The sequence below is a fragment of the Phoca vitulina genome, unplaced genomic scaffold (assembly GCF_004348235.1).
Source record: "Phoca vitulina isolate PV1807 unplaced genomic scaffold, GSC_HSeal_1.0 scaffold11, whole genome shotgun sequence".
Lineage (NCBI taxonomy): Eukaryota > Metazoa > Chordata > Mammalia > Carnivora > Phocidae > Phoca > Phoca vitulina.
Genome location: NW_022589714.1, coordinates 23967057 through 23985283, shown reverse-complemented (window position 1 = coordinate 23985283; position 18227 = coordinate 23967057). Strand labels below are relative to the sequence as shown.

The 18227-nt window shown below is 34.5% G+C and overlaps 1 protein-coding gene across 1 annotated transcript in view; it reads right to left on the bottom strand.

Annotated features, from left to right (window-relative positions):
- LOC116635773 (protein eyes shut homolog) overlaps positions 1 to 18227 on the bottom strand; it is a 602300-nt gene that overhangs the window by 289095 nt on the left and 294978 nt on the right. The window lies entirely within an intron of this gene.

Below are 18227 nucleotides of genomic sequence, written 5' to 3'. Positions count from 1 at the left end.
AAAAAAAAAAAAAAAAAAAAAAAGCCCTGTTAGTGTGCTCTGATGGCATTCTATTGCTAATCAAGTAGATAAGAATATAACATTTATAGTTAGCATTCATTTAAGAAGATAGCACTGATATTATATACATTAGACCCAATATTAAGAAATTTAGATATATAAGTACATTACATTTATAAAGTCATTGTCTCAAATAATCAACCACCAGAGGAAAAGACTCGAAGCAAGAATTTTAATTTTTGTTCAAGGATGGACAACAAAAAAATCTGTGTCCCTGCATGTGTGAAATAATAATTTTCATCAGACTCTTAAAATATTCTGATATGAATGGCTGTACAACAATTGTATATTTAAAATCAATGAATTTTATTTGATGTAATTACACCTCAATAAAAAAGTAAAAAAAGAATCTGTGACACAAAAAGATTAAAAAATTGTCACATAGCAAAGTTTTATTAGTGTATGTTAATATTTAGTGCTTTCCAATAGTTAGATATTTTATAAATGGTAGTACTATCATATGCAAAGTTAATTTTTTAGAGTTATCCTTTTAGAATTATTAATCTTTTAAATGATTAATCTCAAAATACTGAGGCATAAAAGAGAAGTATTTATTTTATTGTCATATGCCTATATTTAGATCTATAGACTTGGTACATTCACAAGTGTAACATGGCATGTGGAAATGTAACTTTATTTTCTGTCTTTTTCACAATAGGGGAAATATTCTTTGTCTCTGGATGAAAACTTGGCAGTTCCAATGAGTCCTATCTTCTTTCTAAGTTGCTAAAATAATGATGCAGAAACTAATATCCAGTCTAAGAAATTTATCAACACTTAAATCTTTCTTTAGAGATAGGACTTCGTCTACCCTCCTCCACCAGCCAAGACCTGCAGGGCATCTGACCTCTACTATCTTCCTTGAGGGGCAGAAGAAAGCTGATTTCTGTTCTTTTTCTTGTCTTACCTCTTCCCATTCATGCTAGCTGCTATTTGACCATTTCGGCTTTGAATGTGGAGGAGGCGTGAAGGAGGCAAGGCGGAGTGGAAAGGAGAGAGAAGTACACAGTAAAGAAGAGCTGTAAGAACTGGCGACTGATGCTGTTATAAGCAGGCTCTTGCGCTCTAGGAATAGCAGATGTGCTAGAAATGTCAGATAAAATACAACACACTCAGTTCAATTTCAATTTCAGATCAACAACAAATAGTTTTTTAGTATAACTATGTACCAAACCTTTCACGAAATATACTAGAAGAATTATTTATTTGAAATTCAAATTTAACTGAGTGTCTTATATTTTTAGTTCTTAAATCTGGCAACCCTCTGACCCATGAGCATTTGTGCATTCTTTAGAAATCCTTTCCCAACTATAATCCCTAGGATTTGTGCAATGGCCTGCCTTTGGCTTGTCACTTCTAACTTGGTCCCATATTGATATTTCACTTTAGCACAGACTCCTGCTGTTGACGACCACTTGCCCGTGTCAAAGTAAAAGTGGCACTGGACAAAGTTAACCAAAGACTTTACTCAGGGCTATTGCAATAAAGGAGAGAGGTCAGAATTCAGTCTTTGCTTAACAAAACAAAGAGTGCATTTTGTGTGTGTGTGTGTGTGTGTGTGTGTGTGTGTGGTTTGATAAATCCACAAAAAAATTTTCTGGAAGAAAACAGTCTTTATATAAGGGTTCACATATGAATTAAATTATTTGATCCATAATCAGGTTTTCTTATTCTGAGAAGTAGTGAACTCACCACCACCAACAAAAAATATAATTCAATTTACTAAAAAAAATGACTTCCATATTACTTTGCAGGAGCATATCTGTTGTAAAATTCAGGCACACCCGCCTATTTACCAGCTCACACACTCCTTGAATCTTTTTTTCAGAGCTGACAGGTTTTACGAAAGTTATGACAGGAAACAACAATTACGAACAATAAACATTTGCTATCGAATTGCTTTCTAACCATATTAATTTTCATTATCATCATGTTTAGTGGCTATGTTTGAAAACAGAACTGCCCTGAATGTAGAAAACAAGACTAATTGGGGTTAGGTAGAGTGTTTTCCTGCTGCTTCCAAAGCCTCTTCAGGCAATGCTATTTGAACATACTCCAAATTTATTTTTCTTCCAATTACAAATGAAAAAAAAAACCAGGGTGTTTTACAGAAATATGTATTAAACATCTTACAAAATATGGCAGACAGTGGTTAATTGGTGACTTCTGATTACAACATAGACATCTGTAATGTTTAACTGTCTTAAAAGATCATATAGGGTGATCTATATTATATTAACTTTTATATGGTTAACAAAATTTAAAATCAGTTCTGACTCATGGGAAAACCAATAAATTAACTGAGAAGGAGGACCTTTTAAATCCCTAAGTTATGTTATATTAAAAAAATAAAACTCAAACTGTCAAAGGGAGGTGTGAGAACCTAGAGTACTGAGCACCTTATGTTAAAAATGTGGATGAATTTAGTATTTTTTACCAAATATATTTCTATAGTATGAATCAGGACCACAGTCAATTAGTAACAACAACACATTGAAATCTTATTCAGGAGAGCATCATGGAGTTCTTTATGATAAAGAAAACACAGAAGAGATTAATATCTTTACCCTGAACACAATGCAGCATCTGAGCAGCATCAATGTTATTCATTCTAAATAGAAATGGAATACCTTTGTCTATAGTATGAGTTATAATCCCCTCAGCCTTTCATAAAAGTCTTCTATGATCTAACCCCAGAAACTGACATACTAACATACAAGTAAAGCTACAAATGTGATGAGTCACAAATTATCCATATACAACTTTATTGTAATTCCTGCTACTAAAAGAAACATAACATTGTTTGCTATTCTTCCTTTATAATAGAAATAGACTTGATCTACTCAATAGAAATTAAAAAATACTATTTGAATGTTTCTGTTGAGTCTTTTATTATGTTCCCCAGAAAGAACATCATATAAATCCTATCACTAAGTTTATAAAGTGAAGATAAGACTGATGCCATGCAATTATCAATAAATATTTTGTTTTTAATTTAGAAATAATAATTACTTCTTTTATGGTTCTAATTTTGTTAAATTCTGTGATTAAAAGGAATATCACCAGTTAATAAGTCCATATTTCTCTCTTCCTAAAGGAGTCATTACTAAAAAATAATAGGGGAGAGGAGTAGGGGACTCTAATTTTGTCTGGTCCCTGGAATACAGATAGACAGTTATCAAATCATTCTGAACACCACAAAATCAATTAGAGATTTGTGAAAAGAAATGCTGCAATTCTACAGATAGAAAAGTGACCACTTTTTGGAAGGTAGGAGGTGTGGAGACTTGAATCCGGGGCAGTATATCAGAGGATACAGTAGAGGAGAGGGAGCCTGCTTAAGGAGGCTACTGCAAAGTATTATAAAGTGGAGTGCAAAATCAGAACTTTTAGAAGTCTCCTACAGTGGGGTATGTCTCTGGTTTAAAGGTGCGTGGGTGGCAAAGCAGGGTGGAATCCCAGATGGGATAGTGTGGTCTCAGGATCCTCGGCGTCACAAGAAGAACGCGGGTGCCTGAGTGCAGCAGAGTTCCCAGGCATAGGGGGGTGGGGAAGGCCTCTGAAACCAGCAAGTCCAGGTGCAGGCTTTCTGCTCTGTGCTGCCATAAACTGTGAACTGTTGCACCGTCAGGCGACCATCTCCTGGCAGGGGCCCAGCAAAAGGCAGAAACTGGGGAGACCCCCCTCCTTCCCCTGGGAGGAACATCATGGGTCTACGCAGTAGGAGTCCATAAGATTTGGAGTTCTGAAACTCAGTCACGTGCCTGAGATAAAAACACTCTATCACAGGCTGGGTGAACACAGAGTTTGGACAGAAACCAGGGAGACAAGAGTGACTGCTTTTCTGTAAGGGCTCACTGAAGAGTAGGGGGCACAAACTTTAAGCTCTGGGGGTAGGGAGCAGGGTGCTGCCATATTCATCCTGCCCATAAGTGCTGAAAGCCTTCAGGGAGCAAAACAGCATCATGTAGTGGAATCTGGAGCCACTTACACTGATCCCAGTCCCCTGGCAAGGGAGGTGCATTTCCACAAGGGCAAGGGCACCTGAGAATCAGTGCAAGAGGCCTGTCCCCCAAAGGACCAGCAGGAACCACCAGCTAGCACCAAGTTCACTGATCATAGAGAACTGCAAGCTTCAGCTCTTGGGGAAAACAGTACATAGCGTTCGTGTTTTTTTTTTTTTAAATTCTTTGGTCTTTCAGTATTATTTTTCAAACTATTTTCTTATTTTTTCAATTTTTTTTATATACACATATATATAAAAATACATAATTTTTGGTTTACTTTCATTGTATTGTATTTTTGTATATATATAAGTTTTTCTTTCTTTCCCATTTTGGGATCTAGTTTCTTTGAACAAGCAGACCAAAATACACCCAGGATCTAGTATTTTGCTTTGTTCTGTTTTGTTTCTTGTTGATTTTTTCTTATTTTTTTTTCTGTTGTTGTTATTATTGTCTTTTTCTTTCTTCTAATCTTTTCTGGACAAAATGATGAGATGGAGAAATTCACCCCAAAAGAAAGAACAGGAAGTAGTACTTACTGCCACAGATTTAATCAATACAGATATAAGTAATGTCTGAATTAGAATTTAAAACAATGATTATAAAGATACTAGTTGGGCTTGAAAAAAGCATAGAAGACACCAGAGTATCCCTAACTGTAGAAATTCAAGAACTAAAAGCCAGTCAGGCTGAAATTAAAAATGCTATTATCAAGATGCAGTCCTAAATAGAGGCTCTAAAAGTGAGGATAAATGAGATAGATGAGACAGTCAGTGATTTAGAAGATAAAATGATGGCAAATAAGGAAGCTGAAAAGAAGACAGAAGACAACTCTGGATCTTAAAGGGAGACTTAGAGTACTCAGTGATTCCATAAAGTGAAATATCCAGATAATAAGGGGTCCCAGAAGATGAAGAGAGGGAGAGAGGGGCAGAAGGTTTATTTGAACAAATTCTAGCTGAGAACTTTCCTAATCTGGGGAAGGAAACAGGCATTAAAGTCCAGGAGGCCCAGAGAACCTCTCTCAAAATCAATAAAAATAGGTCAACACCTTGACATATAATAGTGAAGCTTGAAAATTTCAAAGATAAAGAGAAAATCCTGAAAGTAGCCCAGGAGAAGAGGTTCTTAATCTACAAGGGTAGACACATAAGGTGGGCAGCCACAGAGACCTGGCAGGCCAGAAAGGACTGGCATGATGTATTTCAAGTGCTAAATGGGAAAAATGTGCAGCCAAGAATACATTATCCAGCAAGGCTGTCATTCAGAATAGAGGGAGAGATAAAGAGTTTCCAGGACAAACAAAAACTAAAGCAATTTGTGAACACTAAACCAGCCCTGCAAGAAATATTAAAGGGGATCCTTTGAGCGAAGAGAGAGCCCAAAAGTAACAGAGACCAGAAAGGAACAGAGGCAATATACAGCAACAGCAACTTTACAGGTAATACAATGGCACTAAATTCATATCTTTCAATAATTATTCTGAATGTAAATGGACTATATGCTCCAATCAAAAGACATGGGGCATTAAGGAAACAAGGGCTTTGAATGACACACTGGACAAGATGGACTTCACAGATATTCAGAGCATTTCATCTAAAGCAATAGAATACACATTCTTCTCAAGTGCACATGGAACATTCTCCAGAATAGATCACATACTGGGTCACAAATCAGGTCTCATCTGGCACAAGAAGATTGAGATTATACCACAAATATTTTCAGACTACAATGCTTTAAAACTTGAAGTCAACCACAAGAAAAAATTTGGAAGGACCACAAATATATGGAGGTTAAAGACCATCCTACTAAAGAATGAATGGGTCAACCAGGAAATTAAAAACAATTTAAAAAATATATGGAAGTAAATGAAAATGAAAACACGACAGTTCAGAACCTTTGGGATGCAGCAAAGGAGGTCCTAAGAGGGAAGTATATAGGCCTTTCTCAAGAAACAAGAAAAGTCTCAAATACACAACCTAACCTTCCACCTAAGGGAGCTGGAGAAAGAACAGCAAATAAAGCCTAAATCCAGCAGAAGAGAAATAATAAAGATTAGAGCAGAAATCAGTGATACAGAAATAAAAAAAAAAACCAGTAGAACAGATCAACGAAACTAGGGGCTGGTTCTTTGAAAGAACTAATAAGATTGATAAACCCCTACCCAGACTTATCAAAAAGAAAGGAGAAAGGACCCAAATAAATAAAATCATGAATGAAAAAGAACAGATCACAACCAACACTGAAGAAATACAATTGTAAGAGAATATTATGAGCAATTATACGCTAATAAATTAGGCAAGTTTAGCTGTGCAAGCATTTGTATATTGATATTTAGTTTCTCTTTGCAACTTGAAGGTATTATTTCTCTTAGTTGGATTCCACTGTTGATGTTTTAAAATAGTTAGAAATATGTTAGAATAATTAGGTATGCTACACCTCTTTCTATTCATCATATTTTTAAATTTCTCTTGCATTTTTGCATTGTCTGTGTTATAATTTCAGATTTAACTTCTTGTACTTAATTCTTTTCTCAGCCGTATCTAATCTATTTAATTCATGTATTATATTTTCAGTGATTATATATTTCATTTCATTGTTTGGCATTTTGTGATAGTCTCTTTTTGTCTTGTTTATTTTTAAATTCCCTTAAATTTTTTTATCACTGAAGTATAGTTGACATTACAGCTAATTCTTTCTTAAAAATTTTTCTTATTTAAGTATATATAATACTATATTAGTTTCAGGTGCACAACATAGTGATTTTACAGTTCTGTACATTATGTAATACCACAATAAGTGTAGTTACCATCTGTTACCATACAAAGTTATTACAGTATTATTGACTATATTCCCTATGCTATACTTTTCACTCCTGTGACTTATTTATTTTGTAACTGGAAGTCAGTACCTCTTAATTTAATTCCCTCTTGTATTTTCTTCAGCATTTTAAATAGGGTAATTTTATTTCTGTATTTAATGAATCTAATATCCAAAATCCTTGGGGTTATAATGCTGCTGTTTATTTATTTATTTATTTTTGCAGCTTTTTCTTGAGGTAGTCTTGTTTTAGCTGGTATTCTTTTTTATTATGCAGTTATTTTTTATTAATATTTATTGGTGAGAATCTATAGAGACCTAATTTATGGAATTTGGATTTGCAAAAGTGGATTTGCTTTTGCTTCTTCCAAATATCCTGAGGCTTTCAAATTGAGATTGTTTTATATTAATTTCTACATTGGAATTTCTTCAACCAAATTTGCAGTATAAATCAGAACTGAGGCCAGCAGGGCTGTTGAAGATTCCTGGGGAGGGTGTTACTTATACACCTGTAGCAAGGGTGGCTGAACACCAATTTTTCTTGTCTTTCTTTGCTTGTCGGTTCTTTTTTACCCCCACCTTTCCACTGAGTCTGAAATCCCTTAGAGGTCTAAACTTTATGAAGAGTTTTCAGTTTTAACTCTTGATTTTACCTAGACACAGAGATCTTTTCTTTGCATTTCACATTACCCTTAAAGCCCTTATCTCTTAGTACCTGAAACCAGCAAATGCTGTGCTTTTACTATTTGTTACACATTTTTTGTAGCTCCCTTTCTGGTTTTTGGCCCTTAGTGTTTTCTTTATTTTCGAACTCTGGGAATGATCGTAAAAAGTCACTTATGCATTTAAGAGAATGCTCATTTTATTTTGTCAAACATCTTAATTGATTTTTAGTAGGACTAAGTATCAGAATATCTCATATGCCTATTATTGCTACATATAGAAGCACAGTGTCATCATCTTTGCTACCAAGTAGATTATATGAAACCTCAGGAATAGTACCATCTCACTCAATTAGACTTGCTTAGAGACAACACTAAAATTTCCTTGGGAGCACAGGGAAATCAAAAGCCTATTAATTTATAGAATATATACAGATTTCTTCTCTAGTATTTCTCACGTATATATATTCATGAATGCATGCCCACATATAAAAGCAAAAGCAAAATAAACAGAACAAAACAGAAACCACAAGTTAGACAAGAAAAAAAAAAGATATTTTGTATTATCTGTTATACCTTTTATCTCCAAGAATATGAAAAACATACAATTTGTAGATAATTTTAGAGTTAAATATGTAGTATAATATTATTCTCTATGTTTTATAAATAATGACTGTTTAAATTGAATATTAAATTCCTAAGGATTTCAAAAGTGTGGATAGAGTATGTAGAGATTTGCTAGAAAAACCTTGGAAGCAAACTGCAAATTATTGAAAATGAAGTAGCTATCATTTCAAGGGTGAATGAAAGTCAACCTTTCCTACTATTAAAATGATGAATTTGATAGTAACACCACTAATTCATAGAAATATCTTAAATTACAATTTAAGACACTCTTTCTATATGTCAAAACCAAGGTAACTGACCTGCCAATCAGAAGGTATTAGTTATATCAAATACTTCTTTAATTTCTTCATTAAAAATAGCCATTGCCTGTGATAAACCACAGTTTCATGAAGAATATACGTTTCATATATACTTACTACATCAAGTACTAATATAAGCATGGATTTAACATGTTTTATTTTTAGAATCTAAAGTTGTGCAAAAGGATTTTTAAAATGTTATAAAAATTCCTGCATATTTGAATCACATTATTAGGGTTATCATAAGGATTACTTTGGGGACTGCAAAAACTAAATCACCAAATCGAAGTAATATTAATTTAATGTTATAATTTGATATTGATTAAAATGAATTCATGTAATTAGAGATAAGTTCTCGTTTTTAGTCCTCAACATAACACCTCTCAGAAATAAAAATCTCTTTTCTTGCATAGATTTCAAATATCCATAGTGATTTTTTTAATCCTACAATTTATTAGGTTAGTAGAGGACAGTGCATTCACACATAATTTAAAAATCCCTGTCTAACAGACAAAATTTGAAATATGGTATAGGAAAGAGGGAAATGGTAGTCAGAGAAAAAAAGTGACCTAGTTGATGCCATGGCAACAGAAATACTTTGAAGCCTGGATGGTGACAGAGCACAGTGGTTTAGATCAATCTCCTGGAAGCAGAATACACTGAAAGATGGTGGTCAAGGAAGAAAACTCTTTCCTGTCCTATGCAAAATTGTAAACTAGGTGAATAATTTGTCAGTAAACAAAAACACAAGGCTATAACCTAACATGAATATTATATTATTATTAAAAATCATGCAGTAAACCCTTTAAAGCCCTTAATTGGGATAAGGAAATTTAAACATGTGTTCATTTAAAAAATATTTCAAATCAACTTTGCTCAAGGCACAGGGAGCTTTCAAGATGCATCAGATGTTGATCCTTAATTCAATGAATTTCCACTCTGGGAAAATTACTCAACTAATTGATTATTTCATTCAGCAAATAATGAGCTTATTAGATCACCAGAGAGAGGTAAGAGCAAGAGAAAGGGGAACAATGGAAGAGTCTGCTAAGTATACAGAGAAAAGTCTAGAGTTCAGACTGTGCCAAGAGCACAGACTGTGTGAAGGGGAGTAAGAGAAATAGGCTTAGAGAGGTAGGAGGAAGATTATTAGAGGGCTGGCACGCCAGAATAAAGAGACTGAACTCCGTTCTGTAGCCAGAGACATTAAACGTTTATGAGCAGAGAAGGAGCAAAATTAGACTGTCTTTCAAGAATACCAAGCTCCCAGCAATGTACAGAGAGCTTGAATTAAGAAGAGTAAAAAGTTGTGAATTCAGATTAAAAAGCTGTAAGAACAGTCCAGGTGGTGAGAGTCAGAATCAAATTAAGGATGCTGGCAACAGCAAAAGAGAGGAGGGGATAGATGGGAAGGACATTCTGAATTAGGAGGAACAGGACTTGACAATGAGTAGACTGTGGGTTAAGGTGAAATGAGAGCTTGATGTTTTTAAGTCTGAGTGACCTGGGTAATGGATGCAAGGAGGAAACGCTGGAGGATGAGGAGTTTAATAGTGGGAGGTTGATAAAGCCAGTCTGAGCTGGTAGTGTAAATGGAATATCTATGTCGAAGTAACCAGCAGCTGACTGAAGTCACGTGTGTGTGCCCCCATACACGTACATACATGCATGTGCAATAATACAGAGAAGAAAATAAGACACCGTTCTAATTTTCTGCTTTAGTAATTAATTAAAACCTTTCCTCAGGTTGTAGGTACATTGTAAATGGGGATGAACTGAATTTAGTGATAACCAGTTGACTCTGTTAAACCTTTTGGGGATCTCTTAATATGGTATGCAGATTCAAAGCCTCTGGTTTTTACAAGAGCTTAGTAGCCAGCCATCAATTTCTACTCTTTCAAAAAATGGTGATATGTCTCCAAGAAACTGCAGACGTTCTGGGTAAAACTCAGTCACCTCTCTTCCACAAAGTTGTGTTTTTTTTTTTTCTTTAAAGAAAAGTACTATAGTTTCTAAATGGTTGTTAGTTCATAACACTTCCACTAGTCTCATTCTGTTTTAACATTGTCACACAGGGGCACCTGGGTGGCTCAGTCAATTAAGCGTCCGACTCTTGCTTTTGGCTCAGGTCATGATCTTAGGGTCCTGGGATCAAGCCCTGAGAAGGGCTCCACACTCAGTGAGGAGTCTCCTTGAGATCTTCTCTCTTCCTCTCCCTCTGCTCCTCTCAGAAAGCTCTCATGCTGTCTCTCTCTCAAATAAATAAATAAATCTTTAAACAAAAACAAAAAACCAAAACACTGTCACACTGATTAGTTTTGGTAGTCATGGCCATCAACAGTTCATTTTTTTTTAAGTCATTCTATGTATAAGCTGTATATATTGCCCATTATTCATTTTATAGGCTTAGATAGAAAAATATGATAAACATCTATATTCAGTTCACCAATACAGATAATTTGATATATCTGAGACAGACAGTAAATGGACTGGGGGGGGGCTTGGGGGGAGTAGAGAAAGAGGAAAAGAGAAGAAGAGGGAAGGGGAAAGGAAGAGAAGGGAAAGGGGTAGGGAGGGGAGGTGAGGAGAGGGAGAATATGAAGAATCAGAATCCCCATTTAATACTGGCTAGCTTTTATTTTTATTTTTTTAATATCATTTATTTTTTTTAAGATTTTATTTATTTGAGAGAGAGAGAATGAGAGACAGATAGCAAGAGAGGGAAGAGGGTCAGAGGGAGAAGCAGACCCCCCGAGCAGGGAGCCTGATGTGGGACTCGATCCCGGGACTCCAGGATCATGACCTGAGCCAAAGGCAGTCGCTTAACCAACTGAGCCACCCAGGCGCCCCTGGCTAGCTTTTATTGAGAACTACTACATTCCAGGCAATGGTCTCCAAAGTACCACTATTGTCTCTGTTTTTTTTTTTTTTTTTTTAAGAGAAGACAGCAGAGACTGTTAAGTCTCTTTAAAAGGAAAACAATTTTCTGAATGTTGCATAGTTAGAAATATCTGCCTTTGAGAACTGACTCTGCTGCTTAATAATTCTAAAACTGAGTCTTTTAAACATACTGCCTGACTCTCAAAAGGTTATGGAAAACTGATTGCTACACAGAGGTTCTATCCTTGACTGCCATGTTTCCCATTTTCCACCTGATTTCTTTTCCTCACTAACTCTAGCCTGGAAGACCCTGTCCCTTGAACCTCATCATCCCTATGCCATTCCTTCCATGCTATTCTAACAATAATAATGTCTAACATGTTTTTAACTCTCATTAATGTGAGAACTGTGCTTAGAACTATTTTTACATGGATAATCTATTTTAGTCCTCAATAAAACCCTATAATCATCCCTTTTTACAAATGAGGAATCAGTGACTTGGAGAGGTTAAGTAACTTGCACAAGGTCACACAAGTAGAAAATGTCACCCTAGATCCTGTTAAGTTCAGAGGCCTTCTTCTTAATCTCTAAAACATACAGGATAGATGTTACTACCATAGCATTCAGCAAAGCCTTTACACTGGCCCTTTTACGTATGTGGTTAATAAACTGTTTTTGTATTTTCCCCATTTTGAACACACAGCTGCTATCTCCATAAACATTGCCCATTAGCTTGGCATTATTACATCTTTCTTCTTCAACTTTAAGCCTGTGACACATTTTTACTAATATATCAGAGGCATAAAGTATTTTGTTTTCTCCTGACCCTAATACTACCTGGCACTTAATTACTCTGAGTCTCTCACTTTGTTCAACCCTCCTTTACTCTTCATTATTCAATCCTTGTCCCATTCATTGGCCTCTCCTATCATTATTTTCACTTCTTCAATAACTTGTAAAGGCATTTTCAAGAATTAGATATCTACATAATATGAAAATAATTTTTAGTCTACTATAGTCATTATGAGATCACTAATACAATATCAATTATACAATTAGGAAGTTACCTGAAGCACTGAAAATAATCACAAATTTTGAAAAAATTAAAGAAGAAATTACCACATACAGTAAAGAATGATGACAGTAAGTACATGAGCATACTATTTCACTTGTTGAAATACCTCAAATGCAGTAAGAACTTGGACAAATGAAGGTCAAAATCTAAAGATAAGCCTAAAAAGGTTCAGTAGTTTAGTTCAATAAGCTCAAAAGTGGAGAGAAGTGCATTAGAAAGTCCATGAATTGCTGCCACTTATGTTCCTGGTCTTTTTATCTGTGGCCAATATGACAGCACAGACTCATTCCCCTGAACTGCTTTGATTCTGGCTAACAACTATGAGTAGAAAAACACTTGAATATACGGGAAATTGTTGGGTTCAAGTGTGGGGCAAGCAATTGGTATGAAAATAAGAGAAAGTTTAAAAGTTCATATTGTAAACCAATTTTCCCTCTCCTATTAAAAACTAGTGGGATAGAAAACTGCTTCCAAAGAAACCTCTTTGAAATCACAGCTAGAGATTGCAAACATACTGTTTAGCTGGTAGGCTCACTTTGTCTTCTTTCTATAGCTGGATATAGACTTCTGTTGGATTAAAGATAAAAATACATCATAAAGTGCTACACAGTATGAACCTGGTGATTAATAGTATTTTGTACACACAGAATCTCAAGAATCTTTTTTAAAAAAATAAGCATGGAAGAAATATAAAGGCTTTCTCACTCCCTTCTTTTTCTACACTTCACCTCACATCAATAATACAGACAATGAGGATAAAGAATGAAGTAGAATATTAAATATCTATATATACATATATATTTAATATTTAGTACTTAGACATACTCTTAGACTCCTCCACATTGAGGTTTGATGACTGTCAGACTTCTTCTATCAGGCACTGGGTGAATGGTATGTGCTATGTATAATAACCAGTGGTGGGTGACTCTGTGTGTGTGTGTGTAGATCAGGAATTCGGCCTTGAACATAGGATTTTTGCTACCTAAAGAAACATCCAGGTGAAGATGTCTTTGGGCTATTTATTGACTATATGGGCCTGAAGTTCAGAGGTATGGTCTATTCTGAAGATATGAATTTTGTAAGTAAAGGAATATTGTTAGTTGAAGCTGAACAATGGGAACGGAAGAGATTTATTAGGGAAAATGAGTAGATGAAGAAGAAAATGAAGTTTAAAATCAAGAAGGAACTGTGAAAAGTGAGAGTAAACAGCAGAGAAGACCGAAAAAAGACAGCTGAAGTGGCATGCATCACAAGGGAGTGTGGCATTAGAGAAGCCAAAAAAAAAAAAAAAAAAAAAGAGTTTTAGTAACAGAGAATCCTCAATTGTATAAAAAGCTGCTGTGTTATGGCAGTAAGTAAGGAATTAGAAGTACCAAGTTAGAACCACTAAATGAATGTTTTCTTTGAGAAACGGAGAAGACTCATAGGGCAGCAGCTGCACAGTAATGGGATTCTTAGGAGGATTTTATTAAATGGGAAAGACTAAAGTAGTTTAAATGCTATTGACAGGGTCTAGTGAAATGGAAGAAATTGAAGATACAGGAGAGTGAGTATTTCATAGTTTCTATAAAGGAGAGAAGGAATAAAATCCACATTCTTTAGCATTCTTAGTTGCAAAAAGCAAAATTCACTGTCATGGGTGTAAGCAGAATTAAAGAATTACACCTGATTGGTAGAGGCTCTGTCATGTTTGTGGCCTCGTTGTAAGGCAGGTGGAAATGTGAGTCATGTGTCATGCTACAGAGGCAGGTCTTAGAACATGGGATTTTATAAAATATAGAAAGGGTAATAAAAAAGATGATGGACACCCACAATAAAAGAAATATCTACCACAAGTGCCAATACATGGGTGGAAGAATTGGCCTTAGTTAGTAGCATAGAAATTTCCTCTACGGTAATAAAGAAAAGAAAAAACTAATGAGTGATGATCCAGAAGTCAATTTTGAGAGATGCCATCTGAGGGCAATAATTTTTCTCAGAAAAGTAGGACACAAATTCATCCTCTGAGACAGAAGAGAATAGTGAAGGCCTGAAGTTTGAGAATGTGGAGAAGATTTAAAATAGTCACTGTAGAGATTGGGAAAGAAAGTTGAAAAAACAGACAATACTTATGAACTATGGAGAAAGTTCAATGTAGTTTTCTGGCCATGAATTTATAGTGGTATCAATTTTCCAACCTAGATAATTTTATTTTTAAATAATAATCAGAGGCTTGGGTGACAACATGGAGGGAACACATAACCAGGCTTATCCAGGTTTGAATTCTGCTCAGAAATCCTATGAAAAAGTAGAGAAGAATGGGGAGTTAAAGATACTACAAAGATATCAATTACAGATCTAAAAATGACAAATGAGTTCTCATAGCCAAATACTGCCATTGGCTAATGTTATAGTATGAAAACTTCAGTATACTTGAGCCATTAGTATGTTCACATAAAGACACATATTTACCTCTATTATATATTCTGTATGATTTGATTTGGCCTATTATTCTAGCCTGTCAAGATTTTTTGGCTTTGATTCTGTCATCCCTCATATTCACTTTTCTTCTAGGCTTTGTTTCACTTGGAAATCTGATAAACAGACCACATCTCCATCTAACTGATGGAAAAGTTGAGCAGAGCAGGGTGAATTATATGGCTCTGTAATATGTTATAAAGAGATTAGCCCAAATGCTTAGATATGTGGATTTAGTAATCTTCTTCTCGGTGACAGAATCTTAGAATTTTATAGCTGTCCCACCCTCCGCTGCCTCCTCCAATTCTTTCACAGCTGAGCAAGCTGATGCTAAAGGAGGTTAAGTGATTTTTCCAAAGTAATCAATTAAGTAGTAAAAATTCAGTATCAGAACTTAGTTTTCTGACAACCAACTGTGGGATTGGCAGTTCTTTATACATTACTTCTCCTTTCGTTTATATGAATCAGATTCTTTTCATATTCAAAGTTTTTCTACATACTAATTTTTTATTATCTATTAAAGAACATAGACTAAAACTGTTATGTTTTCAGGCAAATTGATTCTTCACTTTTTAACAATTCTTTTGGTTACAACCATTACTATGAATGAGGTCCCTGGGAGAGTGTTACATTCGCATCATCCGTCCAAGACTAGAGTCAGGATATAAATACTGCATTGGCATCATCACAATGCAAATGAAAATTAAGCTGTATTTTGAGTTCTGTAATTATAAAGCAAATTTTGATTCTGTCTATTCCTTGAGGCTACATTGACTGGAAACTGGAAACTGTCTTTGTACATATTGGCTGATAAAACAAAAAAATAAGTAGTCGCTCAGAACCAACATCCAAACTGTAATATAATATATAAAATATATTTGGAAATATTTTCCAATCTGTAAGTTTTATTATACACAGCATTATACTAAACTATAAACTTTTATAAGAGTAAATCTCTTTCTTTTTTTCATTGGGAATAAATTAGAATTTAGACTCATTTAATCACTGTAGAACTATAGCATAGGCTTTGAAAGCCATGTTGGGGTTTGAATTTCAGATCTGTCAACACTTAATAGTTGTTGTAGTCAGGATTATGTAGTCTCTTTAGCTTCAGTTCACTCACATGTAAAATGGGCAATGTACTACTACCTGCTTCATTAGGCTGTGAGAAGTAAATAACCATATGATATTTGTAGGATAAAGAATGAGCCCTGTTTTGTAGTATTCACTCAGTAAATGTGAGATAAAATTTTTGAGTTCCTAGAATAAGAAAGGATGGGGAAAAAAAATCCTACACATGAAATCTGTTCTCTTTGGATAAAGTTAGTTTCAATGATAAATTTCACCATAGTAAGCATCTATAGATACAAAAGATAGAATTTTGGTATTGTTACTTGTATTATAAAATGTTATAATGACTATATTCTTTTGTAATCAACTACTAACTGTGAAGATAGTTTCTTATAGTCTTATATAAAAATGGCTATAAAATTGCTAACATTAATCTACATCAAGAGTTGGCAAGCTGGTCAAATCGGAATGCTTCCTGTTTTTGTAAGTAAAGTTTTATTGGAGCCAGGCCCATTCACTTATATATTGTCAGTGTCTGTTTTCATGCTACAGTGGCAAAGCTGAATAGTTGTGACAGGGCCTGTATGGCTGCAAAGCCTAAAATATTTACTTCCTGGCCCTCTGCATAAAACGTTTTCCGACTCCTGTTCTACTTGACTAAAACCCTTAAGGCTGTGAGGAGAGAAGGTGTAAATACTTCAAAAATTTCTGTATAAGATAATGTAAGCTAGACTTAGAAAAATATTGATATAATGTGTAAAATTCTACACTTTACCAGAAGAGTTATTATGATTATTGAAGCTTTCCCTGCCCATTTTTTAAACTTCTGCTATTATAACTTTTTTTCTAAAAAAATTATTTCTAATATTTTTTGTTATTTTTATTAGTTTCATTCTCCACAATGCATTTCTAAATTTAAATAAATTTAAATACTATCCCAATATTTAAAACACTAACTTTTCCCCCATAAAATAGTTCTTATAAACATGAGAAGTTTGTAGATTTATCATAAAAAGGATCTTAGATAATAAAAAAAATAGGCAATGGGATAGAAATCACTTGTTTAACAAATGCTTAACATGCATGTATTACTAAGTGACAGAATTATCCTGATTAAGATATAAGATGTTTTAAATAATCATCATACCATGTGTACATTCTATTCATTGAATTTTATTTTTAATATGATTTATAGAATTTATTTTTATGTGTGGAATTGGGTTTCCTTAATAATTCAAACTAAATTCCCATGTATAGAAGAAATGTGAAATAGAGGGCACAGCATCAGCAAAGCAGCAGAGGTGGGGGGAAATACATGGGCTAACCAACTCTACAGTCTTGCATTCAACCATCTCAGACTATTTTCTTATTTTCCATGGTAGTTTCACAGCTTTTCTTTCCAGACCATTACAAAATTGATCTTTTTTTTTCTATAATGAACTTTTTAATACCTAAATTTACTTTGAACTCAGTTTCCACAAAACATTTAACAAAATAAAAATCTCATTAATGCTTCAACATCGTATTTGGGCCTGAGCAAATTTATCGTTATCAATGTGTTCAGTCATTTTTTAAAACTCTTATCTTCTTAGACAACAAAGCAAATAAGAACCAAAAGAACAACAAACTCTTACTAGTAATGGTTTATTCAAACTACTTTTTGAGATCTTCCTCTAAGTTATAAGGAGATCAGATAAAAGGTCATAGCGAAGTAAAAGGTAACACAGATCAAAATTCTTTAGAAATGCTTCATCATTGTCGCTAAAACATTAGTTCCTGATGAGTTTCTTTAAGCCTTTGTATGGAAATTGGTATTTATTTTCAACCTAGAAATAGAAATAAGATTCAGGAGGATATATAACAGTGCTACCAAGGCAGCAATTATTGCACACTATTGTGTGGAAGGTACTGTAGTAGGCATTTTGTAATTTTTATTATATTCAGTCATCTAAGTTTATGAGCATATTTATTTTCCATTGTTGCACAATAAACTACCACAGATCTAGTAATTCCAAACAAGACAAATGTATTCTTTCACAATTTCCTTTACCTGGATCCTCTCCTCAGGGTTTCTTTGGAATGAAATCAAAGTATGGGCAGGGGCTGTCAGTTTATCTGAGGTTCAGGGTCCTCTTCCAAGTTCCCTGGTTATTGGCAAATTCATTCCTTTTAGGAAGTAGCTGTGACATCCTTTTTTTCTTACTGGCTATCCCTGAGGGACTGCTCTCAGTTCCTAGAGGCCACCCACAATTCCTTGCCATGTGGCCCCCGT